Source organism: Ursus maritimus, unplaced genomic scaffold (genome assembly GCF_017311325.1).
Source record: "Ursus maritimus isolate PB19 unplaced genomic scaffold, ASM1731132v1 scaffold_34, whole genome shotgun sequence".
NCBI classification, from domain to species: domain Eukaryota; kingdom Metazoa; phylum Chordata; class Mammalia; order Carnivora; family Ursidae; genus Ursus; species Ursus maritimus.
In genome coordinates, this window is record NW_024426008.1 from 14858024 (window position 1) to 14882753 (window position 24730).

A 24730-nucleotide genomic window follows, 5' to 3' on the forward strand; every position below is an offset into this window, starting at 1 on the left:
TTATGAAAAAAGAAGGTAAATGATGATAAACATGTGATACCCTAGGAATGTTGTGGTACGTAAATGCTAATGATTTACCATTGATCCAATTTGTTATCTAGTATTATAACTGACTTGCTGTTAAAAAATTGTAATGTGTACTATAAGCTGTCTTATGTTACTCATTCCTAAATCCCAATTTGTCTGATTGGCATATTGACATATTTACCAGTCAAAATCTACAGTTTTTATTTTGGTAGAAATTACCACTGAGATCCAAGTCTTCACACAAAATGAATTTGCTTCTACAAAGTCATGCCACAGTGACAGGTGACAGCTCCCCCTACTGGCCAAAAGTGTAGAGAACCGTGTAAATACTGGATCCTACCCTGAAAGCATTAAGAATTTATCTCGAAGGTATGTAGGTGAGACATTATCTAGACATACACACTCATACACATGCACACGTGTAAAAAACATCACTTATTCACATATTCATTCCTGCCCCACATACATAGGGAAGGTAAGTTGATAAAATTGAAAGGCATTCTTTTTTTTTTTTTTTTTTTTTTTTTTGTGAATAGCAGGACAGCAATCCAGGTGGACTAATTTAATAATAACCAAATAATGGGGCACCTGGGTGGCTCAGCCGTTAAGCATCTGCCTTTGGCTCAGGTCATGATCCCAGAGTCCTGGGATTGAGCCCCACATCGGGCTCCCTGCTCAGCAGGAAGCCTGCTTCTCCCTCTCACACTCCCCTTGCTTGTGTTCCCTCTTTTCGCTGTCTCTCTCTCTGTTAAATAAATAAATAAAATCTTTAAACAATATTAATAACCACATAAATCTGTGTTCCAAGCACCAAGACTAAATGTTAATTTCAACCAAGTATGAAGTACTCAGGAATCAGTGTCTGCATTAAGTTTAAGTGCAACTATTTTTTTTCATATTCTTTATCAATTTCTTTCTTTTTTTTTTTAAGATTTTATTTATTTATTTGACAGAGAGAGAGACAGCCAGAGAGAGAGGGAACACAAGCAGGGGGAGTGGGAGAGGAAGAAGCAGGCTCCCAGCAGAGGAGCCCGATGAGGGGCCCGATCCCAGGACTCCGGGATCACGCTCTGAGCAGAAGGCAGACGCTTAACTACTGAGCCACCCAGGCGCCTCTCTTTATCAATTTCTAACTGTTTTCAGACTCTTTTTAATTTATTGAGCTTTTCATTGATATTCATTAGATGTCTACTCTGGGCCTGGTAGTATGCTAAGTGCTGAGTATGGAGGAATGAACCAACCAAGCAAAATCTCTTCCTTCATGGGGATTATATTCTAATGGAGAGAAATAAATATTCACATTAATTCACACAGATCTCTGAAGTCCTTCAATGTATGAAACATTTCAAATAAGTAAAAGTGAGTTTTAATTATTCCTTTAATGAAACTTGGAAATGTACATTTTAATTCTTCCACTATTGCTTAGACACTATAGTTGACCTGTTCCTTAGGAAATTGATAGGTCTATTTCTAGTTTTCTGCTGATGTTTTTAAGTAAGTTCAAAAATGCTAATAGAAATATGATGAAAATCAGATATTCTGTTGTGAAAAATGTAAAAGTCTTTGGTGCTTGTGTTACGAAATTCAGTGGGAGATGTGCCCATGGAAGAGAACGTACTGCTCTTTCTTTAAGACCTTGATCCTTTTCCAGTCTTCCAATATTTGAGCCATCTCTATCACTAAATTTATCATTCTCCTCATTCACAGGGAGTTAGAGAAATACTAAATAAAGTATGATTTACAAAATCCCCATAATCCTTGAAAGAGCAGGAAAGATTGTCAAAACAAAAATGCCTGTGTACAGACCCTAGCAGGGGTTTGTGTTGAAGGTTACCTTCTGTGAAAGCTCTGTTTTTAAGCTACTCAGATTAGATTTTTGAAACCAAAAGGTTACCTTCCTCAGGCTGCTATGTAAGCATATTGATTAAGTCAAGAGCTGGCCACAGAACACTGTTGTGTTACCATTGAGTTGGAGGCTGGTGTTCATTACCATTGGGCCGAAAAGTGCTCAAGTACCTGGGAGGCCCGAGATCCAGAGTTCCCCGCTGCTCTTCTGCTTCAGGACAATAGCGCAGTAAGAAATGGGTGGCCTTGACAGTTATTGTGCCTCTCTACAAGAAGGGGTTTGCGGAGGTCTCATCCCATAGCAGGTGCCCATGTAGTAAGGAGCAGAGCTCATGCAGTGTTTAAGGATGCTCCAAACTTCTGTTCTCTATACAATGACCATGAGAGGAACACAAAGATACTAAAGAGACTTTTTGAAGCATTTCATGACCAAGTGATACAGAAAGGAACCAACCTTAGCAAGATACAGTGAAGGTCATGTCGGAATGTAAACTGTCTCCTGGAAACGTAATTCTGTATAACATACTGAAGAGGCCCACAGAGACCATTACAACCAGCACGAGAGAATAAACAGCTCCTTTGGAATATTAAACTTCATTACAGCTGTGTTTTTCACACATTCTTCTCTTCTTCTGCTATTTTCTCTCTCAGCTGGGAAGAGAAATGGTTCAAAACAATTTGCAGCAAACTTCTTCACGTAAAGTAAAACATGCAGTGGGTAAATGCTAGTTCTTTCTCAGCCTTCAAGATTCTTACCCTACTGCTAAAGAGTAATGTTTCCTGTGACTGCCATGCCTTTATTCCAACTGTGTTTTCTTGTTTGCAGAAAACTACTGAGTAATACTTAACATTTTTTAAAAGTCTGAAAGAGCAGTTGTAGGTCATTTATAGAATTCCATATTGTTTCAAGGGTCCCGTTGATATTTGGTCTACTGGAAAAGGAAGCTTCCACAGCCGGAAGTCACTTTGGAAACTTCTTCAGTCTCTGAGACAGTCCCATGCTGTAAGACAGAGAACTCACCCCACAGATACCTGAGGGGAGAATTAGGTTAGGCAAACGGGTCTCGCTGGCTCAAATCAAGGTGTCAGCAGAGTAGCCATCCTTTCTAGAGGCTCTAGGAGAGAATTTGTGTCCTGCCTTTTCCAGCTTCTAGAGAATCCCGCTTGCCTTGGTCTGTGATTCTCTCCCTCCAACTCTGAAGCCAGCAACATAGCACCTTTCTGATGCCTCTCCCGTGTCACACCCCTGTCCCCGACTCTCTTCTGTCTCCCTCTTCCATTTTTAAGGACCTTTGTGATGACATTAAGCCCACCTGTGCAATCCAGGAGAATCCCCTTAATTTAAAATCAGCTGATTACCTACCTTAAATCTATCTGCAATTTTAATCTCCCTTTGCCATGTAACCGTACTTATTCACAGGGTTTTGGGGTTTAGCACATCCAGTGAGAGAACATCTTTGGGACGCCACTATTCTGACTACCACAAAGATGGTAGGTGAGTAGTAAGTAATAGAGTAAATTTGATAATCTAGGGTCAGTTTATAAATCCACATAGGAAAACTTGAATTAAAACCTTCAACCTCCCCTCCAGATAGTGGGGTGATTTAACAGCTCATTTTGGCCACTACTAATATGACCAGATGCTACATCTGAATCACTCATGTCTATGCTGATAATTCACTCGATTTATACTCTAACATGCAGACATAGTATTAATATTAATCCCTAAAATTCTACTTCAAAGTTTCTGAGACCATAATTGATTTTAAAGCATATTTTTCTATCATTTACAAAGATAACAAAAATATTTGAATAGGGAAAAATCCTTATTCTGCCCTTCTCCTTTCACCTTCTTCCAGTGTAAGTAGGCTCTGATGAAGAAAATGATTAACTTATGGGAGAAAAAAAAAATCTCCTTCACCAAGCAAACAAACAAACGAAAAAAGAGAACTAGGAGAGAGGAAAGGTAGGTTTTTAAAAAAGTGTACTTTACTCTTCACGAATTTGAGCCTGGTCGAGTTTCAGTTAGAAGCTTTTATCAGATCCCTGCTATGCCATGCCTCAAAGTTTCATTTGCAGTTTTTGTGAATAATAACCCCTCATTTTTTCAACCGCAATTATTGAAGCAGGGTGCTAGCTTCTAGGATTATAAAGAGGAATAAGATGCAGTGTAGGCATAAGGACATATAACTTAAGTGCAGCAATGGAAGTGTGTTAAAAAGGATATTTATGGATTATTAAGGAAGCACTAAGAAAGGGGATCTAACACATCTTGGAGAAGAGAAACAAAAACAGAGTCGAGAATAACTTCCTAGCACATAGGTGCCTGAGCTAAGTACTAGAGCATAAGCAAGTACGAGTCAGGCTTTAGGGTAGAAGTAGAGTAGCCAATCCAGACTCCAGGAAAAACATGAACTAAGGAACAGAAAGTGATGGGGCCCCTGTGTACCGGGAACTCCAAGCTCCTCATCCCCAGCATGGCCAACTTCTTCTCATTATTCAAGATTCACATCAAAAACCACCTTCTCCGAGAAGACTTCCCTGACCAGCCTTACAGAATCTGAACTCCCCAGTAGTTCATTATCAAATCACCCTATTTCCTTCTTTACTGGTATTTATTACAACCTCTAATTATGTTCATGTATATGTTTAGTTTTTTGCTTCTCTCCTCACTTACTAGAATATAAACTATCGGCCACTATCACCATTGCATTTTTCTAGAATCTTGCAGTAATGAAATATCCACAGTGATTTTTTTAATTTATTTATTTGAGAGAGAGAGAATGTGAGAGAGAGAGAGAGATCATGAGCAGTTGGGAGGGATAGAGGGAGAAGCCAACTCCCCACTGAGCAGGGAGCTCCAATGCGGGACTCGATCCCAAGACCCCTGGTTGACAACCCCAAGCCAAAGGCAGATGCCCAACCCACTGAACCACCCAGGCTCTCCCACACTGATTTTTAATAATTTATTGTAAGGTTTTCCCCATTCTTCCTCTTAATTCAGCTGCCGAGGAACTGTAACAAATCATAGTGGAGCTGGAAAAAGTCCAGGAAAATTTGAAACTTGCACGCGGCCATCCAAATGCAACAATGTCCCCAGGGAAAATAATATCCTGAGATTCGCTTGTAGCCCAGAACAAGAGAGCATAAACAAGCTTGGAAATGTAATCCTTTCTCATGGCTTTAGAATAACTAAAATCATCTTTAGCAATGTAAATCTGGTCACCCTTTGAGTAAATATCCTTTGATATTTGCATTTGTCATACACGAAGGCAGTTTAAAAAATTGAAGCCATCATGTTACTTGACATCCACGAGGAATATATTTGAAGACATTTATTTCATAGATACACAAATGCATATATGCCAATTTCTTTTACAGATCTATTTCTGTCCCTCTAAAAGTTCTTTAAAAAATCACTTCACAATGTCGTGTTGAGATACAGGTTCTAGCTGTTAGGTAAAGCACATTCTCAAGATAAGCGACTCGTTAAATTTTGTATCACAGCTTGAGAATCTTCAAAACCATATCTTTGAAATCTGAGATCTATTCTTTCTGACTTTGTGGGAAATAGTCAGACACATATCTTCCTATTTAGAGTTCTACCAAATCACTGCTTGTAACTAAGACAAAACCCATCTTGGGTGTAAATGATTTAGACTTGACTTAGGTTATACAGCTGAGGAAAAATATTTTTTAAAAAATAAGACAAGACTATCATTATCTTCATAGGGACGTTAGTACTATTTTAAAAACAAAAACTCTGAAATGTAAAATAATTTTATATGTATATGTATACATAGATAGACGGATACATAATAGTGTGTGTATTTGGTGTGTGTGTGTGTGTTTTTAAGATTTTATTTATTTATTTATTTATTTGTCACAGAGAGAGCACGAGCAGGGAGGGAGAGGGCAGAAGCAGAGGTAAAAGCAGACTCCTGGCTGAGCAGGGAACCTGATGCAGGGCTTGATCCCAGGACCCTGGGATCATGACCTGAGCCGAAGGCAGACGCTTAACCCACTGAGCCACCCAGGCGTCCCTAGTATTTGTGTATTTGTGTGATTTTTGTGTGTGCTGTATATATATCTATAAAATATTTTGTGTGTTAAGAAACAGTTGTGTTACTTTATAGATACTCATTCTTCAACTACTGCTTACATACACACATCACACTTTTTTTTGAGAGAGAGAGAGCACACATGAGTGGGGGGGTGGAGAGGGTCAGAGGGAGAGGGAGAGAGAGAATCTTAAGCAGGCTCCATGCTCAGCACAGAGCCCGAGACATGGAGCTCAGTCTCACGACCTGCCGATCATGACCTGAGCCGAAATCAAAAGTTGGACGTTTGACTGAGCCACCCAGGCACCCTTACATACATACCCTCTTAAATAAGTAATCTGCTGTTTTGGATTCTTTAAATGGCTGACATCCTCTTCCATACTGAGTTATGGCAAGGCGTAACTGGCCATGGAAAGCAAAACCCAAACTCAGGTGATACGGGGTTATTCCAGCGCACGCTGACTCATGGTTTATGGTCCTCTGCTTGTCTCACTCAGGCTACATGTTAGGTTTTCAACATTTGCTTTTGCTGGAAGAGACCCAATCCTGAAGCAACTCCTCTCATGCTCGGCCAACGTTAGCCATCAGTCCTATCACCTCTTTCTTATTGGGTTTTGGCTTCTCACTTGGCTCTTAAAATATTCTTCCTCTAGGGGTAAAAAACTGCTCTAGCAAGGATGTACTGTATGGTGACTAACATAATACAATAAAAAAAGATAAAAAAAAAAACTGCTCTAGGCTGAGGCACTCTCTTGTCACAGGTTGAGCTAATACCTGTCCACGTTCCCCATTCTCCCTCATACCCACACCCACACCAGTTCCCCCCTCAACACACACTCACACACACACACACACACACAAACACACACACACACAGAAACACACATGTAAACTCCAATGCTTTCTTAGGCAGGAAATAAGGTATTAGTTTTCCAGGACTATATTATTTATTTTACTTTCTTTCCTGTAGCTGGTAGCTTAGAGTCAGACACACAGCAGTTACACAAGACACACTTGATGAAGACTCAGCCATCATGTCTGACTAGGCACACAGTCACAGTGTTTAAAGGTAAGACAAAATGTTTCCTGTGTCTAGTTTCACATAAGAGAGATCATCTCTCATTTTTTATTTAGAAAAAAAATTAGTAAAATTACTATAAGGAGCATGTATCTCAAACAGGTCTGTTTAAAATTTAAAGCAAAAAACAAAATACAAACAACCAAAAAACACCAAGAAACTCCTTTTTTATCTTAATAAGATGCTTAGTTGAACAACAGAGCACTGCATTTGGCCTAAAAAAAAAAAAAGAAAAGAAGAAGAAGCACAATGATTTCTATTTCCTGTTAGCCTGGACAAAATCAGAATGATGGCACAGGCCACACCAGAGGCAGTCACTTCATTCATCAGGGTTATCCTGTAAGGGTCCAGAAAAACTGGAGGACATTTCCGTTGCTTTCTTTCCCTCATCACATTTTTTGCCCCTCAATTATCAGTATTCTAACTGCCCTTCAATCACTAATAGAATTATTAATTTTCAGGGGTGAATGTAACCATCTGTTGTCTCACAGACTGCCATCAATTCCCTTGCTTTATCTGCATTTTTAAATTCACTTCAGGGCGCCTGGGTGGCTCAGTCAGTGAAGCGTCTTGCTTCAGCTCAGGTCATGATCCCAGGGTCCTGGGATCAGCCCTCCCATCGGGCTCCCTGCTCAGTGGTGAGTCTGCTTCTCCCTCTGCCTCTACCCCTCTCCCTGCTCGTGCTCTCTCTCACTCTCTCTCAAATAAATAAATAAAATCTTTTAAAAAAATTTACTTCAGTATAACAAATGTTTATTTTACTTTTACTATTCGACCTCACATTTACTTCGTTGTTTTCGAGATTCCCCTCCATAAGCAGTATCCTCCGAGACCTCATGTGGTAGTGGATGAATCCTGGCAGAGACCGCCATAGATGTTATGGAGAAAGAGTGTTTCCAATCCTGGAACTGTCGATACTTATCTCTGATACAAGAGAGAACAGGAAAATAACTTTAATAGAGGAAAAAGTATTGTGAAAACAATCACATTATGACTGAATAGTATTTCTGAAATTGCATAGAGTATCCCCAAAATGCATCTTGAAATTAATCAAATAATTCTGTTTTTTAAGCCTAATAGCAGCTGATAAATTACCATGGAATCCATAGGAAATATTTCAAGATAATTTGCAAATTAATGAGTTACTAAGCTAAGTTCAAAGCTCAAGAAACCCCTGAAAATATTCTGAGAAACACTTAACTTTTGACTTTGCAAACCTTGGAAAAGAATTAATTTTATGACAAGAATTACATTCAAGCATGCAATTATAAATATGAATTTTATTTTAACTTACTTTTATCCCCCCAAACCCATACTCTTACTCCACACTTCTTTAAAGCACTGATTTCATAGCATCGTAGCAAATTAAACATGAGAACTTATAGCAACTGTATATGAAAATTGTGACTTAGAGAATGTATAAAAATATGACTCCCACTGGCCATATAAATAATTGCTGAAAATCTTCCTGTTGTAGAACTTTTAAGAATCTATGCCACTAAGATTGATGGTGATGTAGCGATGTTTCTCTAACATTTAGATCATTAAGTAAAACATAATTAATTATATTTCTTTATGGGAGAACAATTTTATTTTTAGAAGACAAGTGGATAACTCAGGGGTGGAGGTGATGTACATTTTACTTTCATGGTATTTGTGGATAGCCACGATCCAGGGAAAGAAGTCAGTGGAAAGGTGTTTTAGAATTACGCTGGAAGATAGGAGATGCCTTGTGAATGCTGGGATGGAGCAGCTGGAGGTCTAGAGGGACAAATATTTGAAAATCCTGGAAAACCTAGCCCTCCGGGACATAGTTTGCATAATGCTCTCATTCTATTCCAGGAGTAACAAGGAGCTTATGTGACACATAGCTAATGAACGGTGAGCTGGCGTCCCTCAACTTCTCATCTGATGCTTTCAAGTATATCTTACTTCAGCCCATCTCTTCAGAATAGACAGGTATTGCAATGAAGCATTTAACTGATGTGCAGGCAGCTCTATATTTGCCTTCCCAAACCTAACTTCAGTTTATGGCGAGAAAAATGAATCAAGTATGCATGTTTTTCTTATCTTTTGTAGGAGAAAAGCATGGCTAGTATAATGTATTTATTTGAAAGGATGCTCAGTAACATAGTAAAAGGTGACATGGTGACATTTTAATATAGACTTTTTCTTGTGCTCTTTACCATCATCAAGACTGTGGTTAATGTGTGTAGCACAGTTGATTAATCATAGGTTTGATTTCTGTGTAGGCTGCATGGTATACATCCCTCACTGGCCTTTAATTAAAGCAGCTAATTATCTTCCAAATGCTAAGGGCAAGAAAATGTTGATGGATTAGAATCTTAAATCTTGACAGCCTAGTAAAATTATAATGGCCCCTATCAACTTTATCTATAAAGTATCCTATTGTTAATATCAGTGTCTTAATAAACATTTAAATGTCATGATTCTGTTTCAAATTTTATGCTTTTTTTTTTTAACCCCCTGGTTGAAGGTTAAAGTTGAGCAGGTTAGTGCCAGGTTAATAATGAAGTTTGCTCTCAAAACTTAGTGTATATAACTCTAATTACCTAAGTACAGGAGTGGTAAGGTCTAGATGAATAATTTAAGTGGTTGGAGCGTAGAGAATATCCATGGACAAAATGAAACATTTAATGAAAAATCTCAACAGCAGGCATATCTTAAAATAAAACAATGGAATTATTTGTTAATACATTATATGTCTATACATGTTTTCACAGATCATATCATAACAGAAAGTGCAGGCAGCTTCAGCAGAAACTTTTTTTCAGCCTTGAAAAGAGAAAGCATAAAATTTGAGAAACAGTTTTGACTCTTTCCAAAATGTCAGTAATAATTTGCTAAAAAAGAAGTCAGGAAACAAAAATTGTGTTACAACAGAGCAGAATTAAATCAGAACAAAGCCCAGCAGTTCCCTCAAGGTACATGGGGTGAGTTGGTGTTTCTACAGCACTGGGAGATGCAGACCCCAGAGTGTGGCCCTAAACAAACATGGTCCCAGCTTGCTTGTTGGAATTTATTTTAAAATGTGCAAACCAATGTTGAACTGTTATGTCAGTATAAAACACAGCGTCACATACACATCTGATCCAAGGACTCTCCTGACTCTCGTATTCTCATAATTTCCCAACCTATTGACCGTTTAAACTTTGTCCACGGAGGGGTGCCTGGGTGGCTTGGTCCCTTAAGTGGCTGGCTCTTGATTTCATATCAGGTTGGGGAGTCCTGGGATCAGCCCCTTTGGGGCTCTGTGCTCAGCAGGGAGCTTGCTGGAGGATTCTTTCTCTTTCTCCCTCTGCCCCTCCCCCCTGCTCACATGCTCTCTCTCTCTCAAATAAATAAACCTTAAAAAAATATATATCTAATGGTGGAAGAGAATTTGAATAATGGTTAAGTAGAAAGTTCAAAGCTTCTGTCAAAAATGATCTAATCAGTTTGAGCAGGTCCACATTATATATTGTGAAATCTCAGCTGCTTAGCAAAGAATCCATTACCTGCTCACAAAATGATGTGGAGATATTTGAGCACAAGAAAACAGCTAATCGTAGGTGGGCAAACACTTGGTTTCATGAAGATTTTGGAAGGATGTACCAAAGAATCATGAAAAATACTTCGAAGAGTTATGAATTTATGGGACATAAGTCTTGAATTTTATTTTTTATATCACTCACTAGTTAATGAAATTATTGCTTTCAATGTAGAGTCATAGCTTTTAACAAATCCTACCTTATTTGGAGATTTGCATAGAGAAGAAAATTTCATAAAACATCTGAAAGCAAAACAAGGAGAGGAACAATAGTGTGAGACCTCAATTATATTCCTCTGCCTTTTAATATGCATTGCCAAGTTTCCTATAAATATCTTACTTTATTTTGAATTTCTGTGAATATTAACTTTCTCAAGGTTGTGATTTTATTTTTAAAAATCTGACAATTTATCCAGATATATATTCTTACAACTGAATGGGAGGAAAACAGAGAGGGAGACAAACCATGAGAGACTCTGGCCTCTGGGAAACAAACTGAGGGTTACAGAAGGGAGGTGGGTGGGGGGATGGGGTAACCGGGTGATGGGTATTAAGGAGGGCACATGTTGTGATGAGCGCTGGGTGTTATACACAACTAATGAATCGTTGAACACTACATCAGAAACTAATAATGTACTGTATGTTGGATAACTGAACATAATAATAAAAAAAGAAGAAAAAATCTGACAGTTTAAACCCATGGTAGTAAAGGAACTCTCTGTTCTAACAAATCCAAAGACACAAAAGAAGTATTTTCTAAGGAGTAATGGGACCCTGAACTTTTAAAGCGGTTTTACTTAATATATGTTACCTGTTACTCAGAATGCATTAATTCCAGTATCAAAATGTACTCTTACAATCCTCAAAGTCTTGGTGACTTCCTAAACTGTGTTGTTGATGAATTTGTGGCACATCTCTTCAGAAATCTTATGATGCCTTAAGCTCACTGAATCCTCAAGACCTAGAGAAATTAACACTTGCATTAGAAATGGCGAACCTCCCTAAAGCAATCGTTGTAGGTATCCCACAATTGCTGATAGGTGAGGTAATTTGTGACATTCATTCTGTACTTTCCAAATCTGTAATATGAGTTCTGACTCTGTTTATAAACTGACCCATGTGGGCTATTATGAAAAATAGATTTTTCCTGAAATTACAAGTTATTTAAAGAATAAAATCAACATTAAGTAAATGTACAAATATTTTTTGAATGTTTTACTATGTACCAGATGCTGTTTTTGTTAATCAGCTTTATTGTGGTATAATTTCACTAAAATGAGCTCTTTGCAAAGATGAACTTTTTCCTACTAAAATGACCCCTTTAACTGCGTAATTCAAGGAGTTTTAACAAATGTATATACCCATGTAACAAATACCATGATCACAATACAAACATCTCATTACCTGAAAACATTCGTTACCCCACTCCCTCATCTAGACAACCCATTGACCTTCTGGTTATACAGGCCTATTCTAGAATTTCACATCAATGGAATTAGTCAGTAGGTACTATTTTATATTTGGATTTTCCATTTTTAATCAGCATAATGTTTTTGAGACTCACTCATATTTTTGTATTTCAGTAGGTCATTCCTTTCTGTTGCTGAGTATTCCTGCTGTATGGGTAGACCAGAATTTGTTTCCCCATTCACCTGGTGCTAGGCTATTGTGAACAAGTTTTATGAATATTTATGAACACATCTTTGTATAGACATGTTCTTATTTCTCTTGAGTAAATATCTACAAGTAGAATTACTGGGTCACTTGATAAACTTGTGCTTAACTTCCAAATGCTATTTTAAAGTCCAAAAATGCTGTTGTTAGAAACAAGAATAGGGTTTCTTCTCTCATCAAACACATGCAAACTTAATTGGATTTCATAAAAAATCATAGAGCCTTGGTTTTCAAAAATTGAAATGAAATGCAAGGTACGTTAATGTTCTGTTGCTTCATAACAAATTACTACAAATTCAGTGGCTAAAAACGTCATGCATTTAACATCCGTTTCTGTGATTCACGAGTCTAGGTGTAACTTAGTTGGCCCTCTGTTCGGGATCCCACAAAGTTGTAATGAAGATGTTGGTCATGTGGTGGTCCTTTCTAGAGTTTGGGATCCTCTTCCAAGTTCATGTGGCTGTTGGCAGAAATCAGGGTTCCTTATGGCTGTAGGACTGAAGTTCTTACTTTCTTGCATGTTATCAGGGAGCTGAGCTCAACTACTAGAGGCTGGTCAGTTCCCATATGGTCCCCTCACAGACCTCTCACAATATGGAGCCCACTTGCTGAAGGCCAGTATGATAATCTCTCTGACTTCCGGGAGGGCCCTAGTCCCTCTTTTAGAGGGTTTACCTAAGTAGGCCTGGCCCACACAAGATCATCTCCCCTTTACCTACCTCACAGTCAACTGATTATGGATCTTAATTATAACTAAAAAACTCCTTTCGCTATAAAATGTAGCATAATCATGGGAGTAATACCTCATCATATTCACAGTTTTACCTACACTCAAGGATAGGAGATTATACAAGCCATAAATATTAAAAGCTAAGTATCTTGGGGGTTATTTTAGAATTCTGTCTACTACACAAGGCAGTACATTGGATTTATTCAAGTTTATTGACTTTCTCTCTATACTTCTCTTAATTTGAATGGTTATTTTTCTGAGCAAAATAGAGTGGTCATTTTGCCACACAGAGGAAAGACTTGAACTTCCATTGCCCTAGAAGGATCATGTCACATGTGTTTTTGTTCTGTTTATAGAAGTGTCTACTTTAATCATTTTTAAAACAAGCACTTTGAGAAAAAATCTTGTTTTTTTGAATCTGAGTCATTTTCTGGCTACAATAGTAGTTTTTTGTGACATTAATTTCTTTGATTTTAGATTCGTTTGTTTCTTTTTGTGTTATCATCTGAAAGTTATTTAAATGAGTTTAAGTCTACTCTTGGATATATCTTACATTAATAATGCTGTTCTCCCTTAGAATGGGACAAATATCAAAAGACACTCACAACAGATGGCCCATAAAGCTACAGAAGAAATAGAGGAGCTAAAAGAGAACTGGAAGGATAAAACAATAAAGAATTCTCCTTCTCAAAATTAAATGTAAACCAGGTCAAACTCTTCGTAATTTGGATGACAATGAGATGGTGTAGTCCATAAATAGAATCATTAATAACATCTGGTTAAGCATATACATAAAACTCAAAAGCATGTCGAAGTCAGTCCCTATCAGACACAAGAGATATACTTTATCCCAAGCAAATTTGGTGGATTGTTGAAGATTTGGGAATTGTTTCTTTAATCTGTTCATCTAATCCCAAATGCTGTGCCAGGTCTTAATTTTAGATTTTTGGACTGTAACAGTGAACTCTTCAGCACTGAATTAAATGCAACTTTATAACTTTCTGTGCTAAATTTATGAGGGGGAAGGATATTTATTTCTTTTTTTAGCATTCATTTTTAAAGAAACTTTTATTTATATATCTATTTATTTATTTATTTATGGGGGAAGGGGCATAAGGAGAGAGAGAGAGAATCTCACGCAGACTCCACGCTGGGCATGGAACCCCCACTCAGGGCTGGATCCCAGGACCCTGAGACCATGACAAGCCAAAATCAAGAGTCCGACGCTTAACTGGCTGAGCCACCCAGGCACCCTCTAAAGAAACTTTTAATGTATATATGATGATTTAATATACGTACACATTGCGAAATGATTCCCATAACCAAGTTAATGAATGCATTCGGCATCTCTCATAGTTGCCATTTCTTTTTTATTACATTGGGAAATATTTCATCTTATCCCAAGGAAAAAATATAAAGTCAGAAAGCCAAATGAATGCATTTCTAGAAAACTCCATTATCTATATTAATAAAAGAAAAAAATTTTATAAATTATTGAACACATTTCACAAAGAAAGCATTTATGTTTGATTTTAGAATATTCTTAAATTACACTACTATGAACCAATCTCCCTGGTTTAAAAAAAAATCCAATTAAAACAAAAACAGAGGACCACGAATTTGTTTAACCTTTTGGAAAGTCAACTAAAATAATTTAGCCGAGGCTAAAAGATTCCACTATGGCGAAATGATAAGAAAGTTGGCGTCTCCATTCTGCAGACCTGTTCCATAGGACTCCCTGCATTATCCCATCCTTTTTAGTCTCTGGAACATCATCACAAAGGCCCTTTCTGCACTTTATAAATTTAATCCAAGCTGAAGCAAAGAACAACAAGTCTTCTCATATTTATTTCTGTCCTTTCCGATGCCTATGAAACATAGTTAATGGGCAAACTGAGATGCCATGATAAATAAAGTAAAACAAAAGAAAACAAGATGAAGAAACCAGCAACACCTGATATCAAAGCAAGATATCCAACTGAACTGGCAAGATCTCAGAGGATTGTCAAGGGAATGTCAAGGGACAGTTGAAATTTGATTCCAATTATCCTAATTGTCTAAAAGTTATAAGGCCATAGGAATAAAAACGTACACAAACTGAATCTCAAATGTCCGTTCGAAAGCTAGATAGCCTACTTACTACCTGGGACTTTGAATGAGTTAATGAACGTCTATGTGTTAAAGTGTTCTCATCTTAGACTGAGGGTAAAAGAGTACCTCCATCAGAGGGTGTTACAAGATGAAATGTGGAACGATTTTAGGGGCATGCCTGGTCGAGAGTGCTTGCCCAATATATTTTAGCTATTACCATTATGTGGTAATCATAAACTTGAAGCTGCATTAGAAACATTGTAAAAATATGTAATAATGTTTTTTTTTTCTATTATACTATACATAGTGCATTTTCTGCTCTGTATCGAGACAGGAAATACTGATTAAATATTTTCAAATATCTTTTCTAAGAAAAAATGTTAGAATTTCAAGCATGGAAATAGTAACTCTGTTTATTTGCAAATAATTTCATGTTTTCTAAATATTTAACTCAAAAGGCGTTTATTAAGTTCCTACCTTGTATAAACCCCCTTCTCTGCACTCTAAGGCTATCGAAGTGAATGAAAACACAGACTGTGTCCTCAGAGGTGTAATGATAACAGAAAACATTTATGGCACATTTATTTACTGCATGGGAAGGTGCTCTGCCGAAGAATTTAGGTGCATATGTATCATTCAGCTCTCACAACATTACTGTGAGTTGTGTGATGTTAGCACTGCCTTTTTCCAAGTGAGAATATAGGGACACGGAAGGCTGTGCAGGCTCACAGCTAACTAGTGGAAAATCGGGATTCAGTGGAGTCCAGGCAGGGAAATACTAAACCTTAACACGAAGTATTAATAGTTAACATATAGGGGCACCTGGGTGGCTCAGTCGGTTAAGCGTCTGCCTTTGGCTCAGGTCATGATCCCAGGGTCCTGGGATCGAGCCCCATGTGGAGCCCCTGCTGAGCAGAGTCCGCTTGTCCCTGTCCCTCTGACCCCTACGCGTGCTTGTTCTCTCTAGTGCTCTCTCTCTCTCTCTCAAATAAATAAAAATCTTTAAAAATAGTTAATATATAAAACAATGCCTTTCTGAATCCAGTTAGCCATGAGGTATCATTATTTTAAGGTGAAGACATATGACCTGACATGGACCTCTTTTTTCCCCATCTGCAGCCTGTCCACATGTCATAAAAGGGCTGCTTTTAGACAATTCTGTATGAGAATTATATAGAGAAAGAGTATTTCTAACAGGTAAAGGGAAATAAAAAGAAATGAATAGAAAAGCAACAAGAGGGAGAAAAGAGAAGAAGATAAATGAAAGGTCTGGGGAAAGAATCAGGTTTTGGGTTTTCGTTTCTTAGAATTTGGGCACTGTCAACCAATAGCCAGTAGGTGGCGCTAGAGTATGCATATTCCAACATCCAAAAAGGTTGGCTGGGTCCCCTTCCTCCCGCTTACAAAAAAAAAACAAAACAAAAGCAAAAAAAAAAAAAAAAAAAAATCCCAGGACTGATCAGATACTGGGAGTTGAGCATTGAGTATATGTTAGTGATGCCAGCTTTAAACTATATTTTCAACCATTTTATTCAAAACCGGGCTATTTGAAATGTGCTTTGTGAGGAAATGCTAGAATGCCAACGTGCATTGTAATCTTTCATCCAGTTCTCATCCTCTCTGGTTTCTTTTCAGTATTCACTAGAGACGTTTCTGTGGCCACTTCCTAAGTCCAAAGTCAATGGAACTTTAGAGATTCCCAGGTCCCCATAATAAATGCAACGCAAGTGGGTTAAAAAGTCCCCAACTTATTTCTCAGACTGAAATAAAGAATGAGAACAATAAAATTTCAGTCTAATATGACATTAATTAAGAACACACTGACAGGTAAAAAAACAAAAACAACTTTTAAATTTCTCAACCAATTAACACGGCCCTACATTCCCAAGAAACCAAAGACCTGACAAAAATAATAGCCGTTTCCTTCCTGGCCCAGGTTCGTCTCTAACAAGCACATGCTCATTGAAGTGTCATCCGTCTGTGACCCATGAGGTCCCGAGCAGACTTTCTGGTTAGTTGAGGAATGTACACTGATATCTTTAATTTACTTATGTATGAATATTAGACAAGGCATTTATAAAAAGTATACCTATCTCCATTGTTTTCTTAGCAAAAGAAACATTCACCTGCTTATGACTCCTGGTGAGATCTTTCCACCATAGTCTCACCTGCGCACGGGAGGCAAGAGATGATTTCATTTCTTTAACACACTAAAGGATACTGTTGGTACAAAGGGTTTAGAAAGATTGCAAGAGAACAGGAAACATCTGCGTAAGTAGGATGACATAATTTTTAAATAAATGCATGGCAACATTTGTAATCTAAGTTTCCTTCCTCCTCTGGCTTCAGATTTCAGGAATTCAAAAACTGTGATATAATAAGATTATAAAGTTCAGGTGACTGTTGGAGGCTTCGGGCACTCCCTTCACGCACCCACCAATTGGACGGTATGTTCAGGATGGACCTTGCCCTCCTTTATCAGGCATTTCAGGTTAGGAGGGGAGGCCACTCTTGTAAAAGTTGTGGAATATTCGATTTGAGATATTAGTTCGTGCTTTGTCCTTGATGCACTTTTCCCCACTCAAGTGCACTCCAAGAGGGCAGCAAGCCCCTTCATGCTTTCTCGCCTCATAGGAGGCTTGTGCTATAGGACGGAAAGGATTGTCTTTCTGGCCCTCCTGGAAGCATCATGCCTGGTAGGGGAAAAGGAGGCCAGTGCCTTGCGGTAAAGGGGAGAAGGGGGTTGCATCGTCTGAAGATAAGGGTGGAAAGGTAGATGTGGCATTCCCAGCTGGAGCCTAGAGCTTACTCCCTCAGAACATTTCAGGAGATGAGGACAGTTTTTTATTAGATGGAAGGGGGTGGCTGCATGGTAAGCCCGAGAGAGTCTGCAGTCTAGGCTCGGGTTCACAGCCTTTGCAAAGTTTACTGGGCTTCCACATGGAACAGAAAGCCAAGGCTCTCAGATTTCAGTAGCCCTGTACGAGCTAAAACAAGGCATCTTGGAGGGAACCAAATGGGTCCCAGTTCAAAGGGCTCCCCCAAACACCTTGTTCATAAGGTGGCTGCTCGCTTAGTCACAGCAAAATAGACTCAGACTGAATTACCATGGGACTGGAGCTCAGAGAAAGGCCTAAGTTTCTTTTAAACATAAATACTTTCTCTGAGATTTTGAACTAAGTTTTATATTTTCCTTCAAGCTTAGTTTCTCATTCTGAGATATTTCCCCCCCTCGAATTATTAATCTAACTAACTGTCCATCTCAGCAAAGGAAAATAATGTTTGTTTAAAAGAAAATAAAATATGTGAGGAGAGGGGAGGAGAATTATATGAGAACAACTCTTTTTCTTTTTTAATGTTCTTGCCTGGGTGAACAGATTAATTGGAGGATCGAATGGCAAAATAAAAATTTAAGTAAATATTATGTAACCAACCAATTCTTGGGAGGTAAGATTTGGAGAAGGGTGGGATCTGTAGATTTTAATATCCTTGTTACCTGTATGTGTGCACTGCAACAAAAGAATAGTGTTCGGGCTTTTGTAAGCCAGGGTGAAGCAAGAGACACCCTTCCAGCTGACTTATGCAGTGACATAGAAAAGTCACCCTTTCAACATTCCATGTTGGGGTAGCAAGGAGGTGACAGACAAGGACCTAGACAAGAATCTCTCTTGGGTCACACCACTACCCCTTCAGCTTATTATGTTCTCTCTAAACCTGCCTTATTTGTGTTCCTCACACATCCACAGTGCCGGCTGGTTGGTAGTTAGGAATTCTCAGCAAGTAGTTTCTTCTTTTAGTCTGCCTCAACTAGAGCTAGGGCCAAAACAGGCAAGTACTTTCATCACCTCCGTTTTTAAGGAAAGGCAGGTTCTGCCCTTGAGATTTGACCCTTTGAAGAATCCCAGCATTGTTCAAGGGGGTCCTCAGTCACCCTCAGTCTCCTCCCTGTTACTCAGCTCTGGTCCCCAGCTTTGTTTCCTGTCCTGAGGTCACATCTAGTACTCATTTACCCCTCTAGATTGCTTTCTTATCATTCAAGCGTCTGGTTTCCTACCATGCTTTAAAAAGTTGATCGGTAAATCCTGTTGACAGCTTTCAATGTACTTTACCAGAAAAGATTTTGCTGAATATCAGACCAACTATCTTGACCCTGTTTCCCCTTAAACAGTTTGAGTCAGTCTTCGGCCTACATCCCTACACCAAAACTAATGTTCAAAGATAATTTTCAGAAAAAGGTAAAATTGTGACCTTCATACAGGTGTAAAATGAACATGAAAGAATTTCTTTTATTCATATAATATGAGAGATCCAGGCAGGTGTTATAACCAGTTCAAAGAAGAAGTCAAAACAGCACAAATTAGTATGGAGTAAAGGAATGTTGAAATGAATTGCAGAATGGAGACCAAAATGTGGTTTTTCCACAGCCAGTTAAGTCACTACCAAACTGGACAGAAAATGTCAACTAAATACTACCAGACAAGCCAGAATTTACCTATCACTTCCCTATGTTCACAAAGAGTTGAAAAAATTGCTCCAAGACAATGAACTGATCACCCAGAAAGGTTGCCATGAAATGCATCGTTTTTCATTGAAACACAATTTTTTTCTACACTAATCTTAGGAAGGTCATTAATGACTTCTGCATTGAAAAATATAATGTCATTTCTCAGTATTCATCCCACTTCAACTGTTAACAGCTTTTGACATAACTAATGACTCCCACTTTTTTCAAAAAATTTTCTTTGCTGTCCCCTTTGCTTTTCATGAGTTCTTCTCTATTAGTACTCGTTGACTAGGTGATTTCAGCCAGTTGCAAGAGTTTATAAATCAACTATATGCTTAAAATTCCTCCTGTGAGATCTTCAGTCCCAATTACTCTCGAGTACTCCTGACACACGTTTTTAAAATTCACGTCTGCTGTCAAATTGCCAAATAAAACTGTTATCTGGAATTGAACTTTGATTTCTTTTAATCTAACCCTTTTTCAAAGCACACACACACACACATACACACACCCCATCAGGCAGTTCTAGGTACTCAAACCAAGTCTGAAGGGTCATCGTATCTTCCCCGTGTCCTCCAGGCTCATTCTCCACCTTTCTACACTTTGATTCATGACCATGAAAGCACACCTGTAGGAACTGAATCAAGATTCTTTCTTGCCCTTTGTCTTGCCATTGGTTTCAATCAATGGGGAGCCCTTGCTGAAGATTGGAGGGAGGGAGGAAGGGGAGGTCAAAGCATTGATTCCCTTGTCTATATTTTTATGAGACACCTTTGGGCTGGGTGTTTTCCTTAAGGCTGGTCTGTTCTAACTCTACTTAACACAGGTTTTTATACTGGGTTTTCAATTTCCAAGATTGAATAACCACGTCTTCCCTTCATTTGTCAGGGCATCACACTATCCCTTGGGTTTCCCTACCCCCTCCTGACATCTTTCTAAATAATTCCTTTATTAAACACACTTCTGAGTATCTTAATGTCCCATATCTTTTCTGGTAGAACATGGAGAGAGATGAGCCCTGTTTCACATCCATCAAATTCTCTGCACCTGATTTCAAAGTATATCCAGAATTTGACCCCTTCTCACTTAGAGTTCCCTGGTCCAATCACCATCATCTCTCTGCTGTGTTCTCATAATAGTCACTTCACTGGTTTTGCCCTAGAATCTGAATACCCAGAAAAGCATGCTATGGAAAATGTATAACTTTCTGTCAAAACATAAAATTCATTTTTTCTACACTAATGTTGTCAAGGTCATTAATGACCTCCATACTGCAACATTCAATGTCACTTCTCATTTTATGATCTTGAAAGTACTGGAGAGACCGATTTTAGACAATAGGCTTGAGCAATGGAAACTTGATCAAGGCAAAAAGGGCCCAGAGTGACCCCCTGGCTGAATCCAGACAGGCCCATCAGGTGACCCATCTCAAAATATCCATAGGCCCTAACTGACCAATGGGCTCCTTAAAACCAGGCACAGTTACCAAAAAAGGGAAGGTTCCGTATACCTCATACCTTATCACCTTACCCCTTTAAATGCAGCCCCATCCGTTGCCTCCTTGCAGGCAGCCTCTCTCCTTTGCTGAGCTGCCTGCTGCTCCCATGTGGTGTATTCAATCAACTTTTCTCTCTTTTGTTCTGCCTCAGGTGACTCCTTCCACTGCCTGTGTCACCAGCTTCTACCAGATCGTTGCCCCACACTTGGGGGCCCCCATCCAGTCGGGAGAGAGATACCACAAGTATGTAATAGCCCTTTTCACTTGCCCTTCTGTATTCTATTCTCATACACAAACATGAGCAGTCTTTTAAAACAAGTATGTCCCTGATGATCAAGGCCCTTAGCACCTGTCTTCTGTCTCTCCTGCTTCCCCATAGAACTCCAGCCCTGCAGGCATTCTTGCCACTCCCTGGGTACAATTAAGCATATTCTTGTCTCAGGGTCTCTTTCCTTGTCTGCAATGTGTATCCCTTAGATGTCCGTTTAGTCCCTAATTCACTACAACCCTCTGCATAAAAGTCACCTCATAAGAGGGGCCTTTCTTCACTGTCACATGAAAGGGCATCCCCACCCCTCCCCCCTGCCATTCTCTGTCTTGCTCTCTCCACCTTACTTCACGGTGCTCACCACCATTTGACGTAATTTCTATTTTGTTTATTTATTTTTTATTTGTTTATTTGTTCTTTCCTCTTTGAAATCTTAAGTTTCATGAGAGCGAGAACTTTGGTTTTTTCCAGTGATGTTCCTACTCTGCACGGATTAGAGCCACACCCAAATGAACATGTGCAGTGAAATGAAAGAACACATGAGTGAATTCTCAAATGATACAGAAATTCTGTTTTGAAACTGAGTCATAAATGGTCAGTTCTAATCCTATTGGAGTCTTAACCAGTTTCAAACAGGAAGCAAAAGAGTCTCGTGAATATAATCTCAAATAGAATCAAATATTTGCAAGCTGTTGATTGGTCTGAATGGGACTTTAAAGCTGAAAAAAAAAACAAAATCAGAGTTGTGCAATGATTTGTCAGAAAGCCAATAATGAAGAAACCAGTCAGCTGGATAAACAAGATGCATATAAAAGAAATTTCAGTATGTCATTGTGGGTTCAAGCTATATTTTCTTTGAGTGAAAGAACATAATTATGCTATTAATATTATCATTAGGTTTGTCTTTTAATTCATAAAATTGCCTTGAATAAAGTAGTGATTGCCAGATGAATTTCTAACCTCTCCATTAGAGGGAAATGTTAATATGTCACATTTATGTTGCACACGCACTGGAAGATAAATGCCCTTCATGGTCCTTTCATACAACCGGTTCACTTTAGTTTTACAGTTTTGCATTTGGAAACCGTCATACTTTTTATTGTATCAGTATCTCTTAAAAGTCAGCTCTCTAATGAAGCAGTTTTGGTTTTATCCTACACATCTTGGCATTTCAGCAGTTGTCTTTTCTTCAACTCTACTCCATTAAATATTCCCTTTGGATAGTAGTAGAGTGTAACCTGGCATTTTCTTGAAGAGTCCTCCTTTGGAATTTTCTGGAAGAGTCCATTTCAAATTTCCATATCCACCGTATTTGATAAGCAAAGAAAAGCAAGACCTACTTAACCCTGCTAAAATCAAACAGAAACAGGAGAAGTTCATTGGCTTGAATAATTGAAAAGGACAAATGGTAATGGCTTCAGATAGTGTTGTTCCAGAAATTCAAATAATAGCTCTAGAATCCGCTACGTCTCCATCTCCAGATTCTGAGTTGGTTCTCAGGTTTCTCATCACAAGATGTTTTTCAAAATCTCTTGCTTAGGAGGAAAGGTGAGTACCTCTTCCCAGTAGCTCCTGCAGAAGTCCCGAGATTAACTCTGATTGGACACTTTATGAAAATCAGTAGCTTTTTCTCTGTCTTAACTTTAATGTTTAAAAATAAACTGGAAAAACATACCCACTTATAATACAGACAAAACAAGAAAATTCTTAGACCTGAATACAGTAATAATAATGTAAGACATAAAGATTAAATTATGAAACCCAAAAGAAATACATAAAATAACTTGAGTAAGAACTAACTATAGAAACGTCAGTACCTCCAAAATTAATATCAAATGTTAGGCAACTCAAATTATAATCTCAATGAGCTTTTCTGTGGAACCGTATAAAATGATTCTGGAATATATGTTGAAGAACAAATCTTGAAGGGTAGTCAAGAAATTTATGAATATTGAATAAGAACAACTAAGAAAGCAAAGTGGAAGAGTTCCAGATACTAAGGTAACTATGAAGTCATTGCAGTCAACAGTGTGTGATATTGGTACAGAAATGCATAAACATGGGGCGCCTGAGTGGCACAACGGTTAAGCGTCTGCCTTCGGCTCAGGGCGTGATCCCGGCGTTGTGGGATCGAGCCCCGCATCAGGCTCCTCCTCCACTAGGAGCCTGCTTCTTCCTCTCCCACTCCCCCTGCTTGTGTTCCCTCTCTCGCTGGCTGTCTCTATAGAAAAAAAAAAAAAAGAAAAAGAAAGAAAGAAAGAAATGCATAAACATATTAGTCACATGGAATGAGCATCCACGGAAATACCAGTCTATATGTGGTTTTAATCTAGCTTAAAAAGAGTGACTAATTTAATAAATGGTGCTAAAGTGATTGATTATCCAGAAAGAAAGAGAACTGGATCGCTATTATTTTTTAAATATTGTAAGGAATTGTAGGAGGCTATTTGTATAAATTTGGAATAGAGAATTTAGGCTTTCCTAGGTGTGGCAGGAATCTCAAAAATCATAAAGGAAACACTAGATGTGTTTGGCTATTTTTAAATTACATATTTTTATGGTAAGAGATAACCATAAACAAAATGAAGAGGCAAATTCAAGGACATATTTATAAACTAAGTGTGGGAAAGGTTCTTTTTTTTTTTAGAGACTAGCTATTGAAGGGTCATTGCCTATAAAATTCACTGTGGAATTCATAGGGTCACCTCACTGTATACAACAGGAAGAGAAACTTGAAACTTTCACAACTAAATTATTAGAAGAATTTCAGAGCTAAACCTTAAGCTTGCATTACCAAAAAAATACCTTTCTAGTGAAATGACACTTTCAGAAAAAATATGAAACTTAATTCAAGTCTTTAAATAAGCAAATGCTAAACAGAATGCTATTAGTTGGAAAATACATGGAGTGAAATAGAGCAAAAGAAGCACAAAGACAATGGAAAATAATAAGATCTCAAAATGTTCTCTCCCTGATTTTCTTTTCCAATCGGAAAGACAAAAGTTTGGAAGGGTCAACAGACTTAGACTTTGGACCAAGAAGGAATTTTAGAAATGTGAATCAATAAAGAAAACATTTTGTTTTTCAGTCTCAACTGTTGTAAAAAGTAGAATCCCAAAAAATGTAAAAGACATATGCCACAAGATCAACAGGTGTAAATAACCACTTCTACCCTCCTCCCGGAATCAGAAATGAAACATAGACATTGCGGTAACAGATATATTTTGAAGGCAGAGATTGTTGTGATTAATGGGGAGAATCCCGTACCATCTCTTCCCAAGGAAACTAGAAAAAGACAGTGTTGGCGAAACCTACTTTCTCAGGAGGCCATGGTAACCATTAGCTAAGATCATTTGTATTTGAGGGGAGGTGGCTGAGGGCTGGGAGATCATTCACTTTTGAAG

The 24730-nt window shown here is 38.3% G+C and overlaps 1 long non-coding RNA gene across 1 annotated transcript in view; it reads right to left on the reverse strand.

The window, feature by feature from the left end:
* Positions 1–7743: 7743 nt before the first annotated feature.
* LOC103663265 overlaps positions 7744–24730 on the reverse strand; it is a 36045-nt gene continuing 19058 nt past the window's right edge. Inside the window, exon 3 of the long non-coding RNA XR_568743.2 lies at positions 7744–7935. This is a non-coding gene — a long non-coding RNA (uncharacterized LOC103663265). The remainder of the gene's footprint in view (positions 7936–24730) is intronic.